Source organism: Berghia stephanieae, chromosome 9, assembly GCF_034508935.2.
Source record: "Berghia stephanieae isolate SIO BIC M18660-M18661 chromosome 9, UCSD_Bste_1.3, whole genome shotgun sequence".
NCBI classification, from domain to species: Eukaryota; Metazoa; Mollusca; class Gastropoda; order Nudibranchia; family Aeolidiidae; genus Berghia; species Berghia stephanieae.
Genome location: NC_088368.1, coordinates 30,899,989 through 30,904,864, shown reverse-complemented (window position 1 = coordinate 30,904,864; position 4,876 = coordinate 30,899,989).

The following is a 4,876-nucleotide window of genomic DNA, read 5'->3' as shown; positions in this document are numbered from 1 at the left end:
AATGCTATGTTTACCGACTTGACATTGAAGCCCGACCTATAAATAATTGAGCTTTTATATAGCGCAATATCCACTAAACTTGCTCAAAGCGCTTTACAAGGGGTCTCTGGCCAACAACAACATTTAACACGTAGGACGGTACATGACGCCTGTTAGGCGATATTACAATTTTTCGGACAGAGACAATGCTGTTAACGGCCAGGTAATCATTTTACACCTGAGTACGGTGAGAGAATCTGAGTAAGGAGCCTTCTCCAAGGACTCAACTATGCTTAAATCTCTCCTTCCCAGCCATTTTCAGGATTTTCTCCAAAACTTCAAACCCAACTCACACAAAAATAAATTTATCACTCAAACACAATCGCAGTAAAGTTCTTGCTATACATAGATAGATAATTTCTTTAGGCAAAACATGCTCTACAACACACTGTTCATTTTCTTTAAAGTTTATGATGTACAAAAGAAATCTGAATAAGAAAAATGTTGTCTGTAACTTAAAGAATGTGACGATTTTCCTATAGTTGGTAAGGAGAGGGTTAAGTAAACAATCTCATCTGTTGGCACATGTAACGTGTTGCTGTTGGTCAGGGACCCTTGGCAAAGCGCTTTGAGCGCTTTAAATTATTTTTATCTCTATAAAAATAAAACTACCAGATTATCTCAATAAGACACAATTTCTCCATTGTCGCCAATGTCTTTTTTACTGTGACAAACTCAATGACAGAGGTGTTAAAAACAATCAGTGATGATTTCTGGCAATGAGCCCAGCACAACTACTGGATTTCTGACCGATACTTTGTTTCGTGGATCCGATGGTGCCCTGCCATCCAAGAAACATTGAAAATCGTCACATTTAATTTGTTACGATGCAGCCAGTATTTTTATTTTCTTATTCTTACTTTATTTTGTTATTGTTATAGCTATTTAAAAAATCTACACTGTGTTGCAGAGCTCATTTTTCTGAACAAAATAATATAGAATATAATCGTTGCTTTTCTGATGGAAAAATCTACTTTTGTGTTGTAATTATGAAGTTTCGGGTAGAATTCTGAAAATATCTGGTAAGGAGAGAGTTAATTAACGACTTTTTAATTATTTTTTTTCTTCATATTAGTCATCTTAACGCGATGTGTGTTTTTGGTGTGTAATTATTGGGAACAAAAGTCTGATGTCAAAAAACAAAAACGTGTTCCAATCTCATTGGAAATGTCAAACCATTCTTCCGGGGACTGGATACCGTCCACGGGAGTTATTTTGCCTCAAGGGGAAACTTTGACTCTGTGAATTTGGGGCATTTTGAATAATAGTCTCAGCTTTGTTGCAGTTATTGTACCCGTTAAAAGACTCGAATTTTATCAAAGGGAATAATACGCTTCAACAGTCGTATTGTCACTTCCCTCGTAATGACGCATGGTAACTTAGTAACTGGCTCTAAACTATCGGAACAATGGCGGACGTCCTTATGAAATATTTCTCCGACGAGCATAAAAGCTTATCCAGAGGGGGAAAAAATTATAAATCTGATCATGTTTTGACTTTTACACATTCTGATCACAAGACATAATATGATAAGTTCTAGCCAGCATGAAGAATAAAAAGTACCGATTTTCTTTGTTTAGAACCACGATGGCCGCTGTTGCTGGGCGACGTGATATCAGGCTATTGAATCCAATTGCCACAAAACTAAACAATCTCTTATTGGTCCAAAATTCAAGAGGCAAAGTTTCCCCAGTTACTTGACGTTACATAATCTGTGTAGTTGATCTTCTGGTTTCATAGTCATGGCATCTTATTATCTAGTCTTATGCTGGTCGTCAATATATATATATATATATATATATATATATATATATATATATATATATATATATATATATATATATATATATATATTATTTTTAATTGAGCTTTTATATAGCGCAATATCCACCAAAAGTGCTCAAAGCGCTTTACAAGGGGATCTCTGACCAACAGCAACATTTAACATTTAGGACGGGACATGACACCTGTTAGGCGATATTACAACTTTTTTTTTCGGACAGAGACAACGCTGTTACCAGCCAGGTACTCATTTTACACCTGAGTACGGTGAGAGAATATGAGTAAATAGCCTTCTCCAAGGACTCAACTACACGCCGCTCGAGCGAGGCTCGAACCCAGGACCTTCCGATCCAATATGAATGGAATACACTTAAATAAAGTACAAAAACATTTGGGACCAACGAGAGGTTTTGACTTTAAGCAGAAGTTGACTTTAAGTGTGTTGACGTTATGCGGATCCTATTGTATCAGACAAAGTTGACAGAATATTATTACAATTCAAGTCAAATCAAGTGTTTATTTTAGGCTATGGCCAATTGTCATAATATCTCTCTGAACAATTTGTTCTAACAATTATTTTTTAAATATATAAAAAACAACAACAACAACAACAACAATAATATAATAATAATAATAATAATAATAATAATAATAATAATAATAATAATAATAATAATAATAATAATAATAATAATAATAATAATAATAATCAAAATAATAATAATAAGAAGAAGAAGAAGAAGAAGAAGAAGAAGAAGAAGAAGAAGAAGAAGAAGAAGAAGAATAATAATAATAATAATAATATTAATAATAATAATAATAATAATAATAATAATAATAATAATAATAATAATAATAATAATAATAATAATAATAATAATAATAATAATAATAATAATAATAATAATAATAATAATAATAATAATAATAATAATAATAATAATAATAATAATAATAATAATAATAACAATAATAATATTAATAATAATGATGATGAAGAGAAGAAGAAGAAGAAGAAGAAGAAGAAGAAGAAGAAGAAGAAGAAGAAAGAAGAAGAAGAAGAAGAAGAAGAAGAAGAAGAAAAGAAGAAGAAGAAGAAGAAGAAGAAGAAGAAGAAGAAAGAAGAAGAAGAAGAAGAAGAAGAAGAAGAAGAAGAAAAGAAGAAGAAGAAGAAGAAGAAGAAGAAAAAGAAGAAGAAGAAGAAGAAGAAGAAGAAGAGAAGAAGAAGAAGGAGAAGAAGAAGAAGAAGAAGAAGAAGAAGAAGAAGAAAGAAGAAGAAGAAGAAGAAGAAGAAGAAGAAGAAAGAAGAAGAAGAAGAAGAAGAAGAAGAAGAAGAAGAAGAAGAAGAAGAAGAAGAAGAAGAAGAAGAAGAAGAAGAAGAAGAAGAAGAAGAAGAAGAAGAAGAAGAGAGAAGAAGAAGAAGAAGAAGAAGAAGAAGAAGAAGAAGAAGAAGAAGAAGAAGAAGAAGAAGAAGAAGAAGAAGAAGAAAAAGAAGAAGAAGAAGAAGAAGAAAAAGAAGAAGAAGAAGAAGAAGAAGAAAGAAGAAGAAGAAGAAGAAGAAGAAGAAGAAGAAAGAAGAAGAAGAAGAAAGAAGAAGAAGAAGAAGAAGAAGAAGAGAGAAGAAGAAGAAGAAGAAGAAGAAGAAGAAAAGAAGAAGAAGAAGAAGAAGAAGAAAGAAGAAGAAGAAAGAAGAAGAAGAGAAGAAGAAGGAAAGAAGAAGAAGAGAAGAAGAAAGAAGAAGAAGAAGAAAGAAGAAGAAGAAGAAGAAAAGAAGAGAAGAAGAAGAAGAAGAAAGAAGAAGAAGAAGAAAGAAGAAGAAGAGAAGAAGAAGAAGAAAGAAGAAGAAGAAGAAAGAAGAGAAGAAGAAGAAGAAGAAGAAGAAGAAGAAGAAGAAGAAGAAGAGAAAAGAAGAAGAAGAAGAAGAAGAAGAAGAAGAAGAAGAAGAAGAAGAAGCAAGAAGAACAAGAAGAAGAACAAGAAGAACAAGAAGAACAAGAAGGAGGAGGATGAGGAGGAGGAGGAGGAGGAGGAGAAGAAGAAGAAGAAGAAGAAGAAGAAGAAGAAGAAGAAGAAGAAGAAGAAGAAGAAGAAGAAGAAGGTAATCGTGGTGGTGTAACGCAAACAGGCCTGTCTGGCAATCAAATGGTTTGAAATTTGGCCCTTAGGCAAGGAAGTCGGACATTTTGGCTTATATGTATCTTTCTTGTAGGTCATTTCTTTTTTATTTTGTCTGGCTCAGTATCATATATTATGATATACAACTTTATCAAACCCTTACCTTGCAACAGAGCAGTGCCTGCTTAATACAATGTTCATGTTAGTAGTAAGAAGATAAGATAAATTGCAGCTCTATATATCTTTTGCTGAAATAGATATGCCACCTTATGATTCATTATATTTTTAAAAATTAAGCTTTTTATATAGCGCAATATCCACTAAACGTGCTCAAAGCGATTTACGGGGGGGGGGGGGGGGGGGGATCCCTGGCCAACAGCAACACTTAATAAATAGGACGAGACATGATTTATTATTCCTTGTTAATTCATTGTCCGGAGGAATGGTTACACACTTCTAATGAGTTTTGAACTGGAAGAAAGGAAGGTATGACGTCACGACTTCAGCTTCCCATTCAACCAATGTTGAGCGTGATCAGTGACCAGGCGTGTGACAATTAACAGAAAACTCCGACGGTGTGTTATTGATAGTCGACTCAAGTGTGAATGATACCCTGTCAAGAGGCAGTGAAGGATAGTTTCTTGTTGCCAGCTAACACAAAAAATAAAAACAAACAAAAAAAATTAGAACGCCATACGTGTTATACCGAGAATAGGTATTTGGTTATATAGATGGAATGAGCTTGACGTCACTCAGTTCTTTGTCATTGTTTATAGACAAACATTTTGATGATTAATTCTCACTAATCAGAATATAAATGTCCAAGATTACACGTGGTTTGTGTGTTATTTAATACGTTTGATTTGGCTGGCGGGTGCTGTGAGTATATTACATATACACATAACATTATTATGGCCTGCTGGGGGAAATAAATGAAACA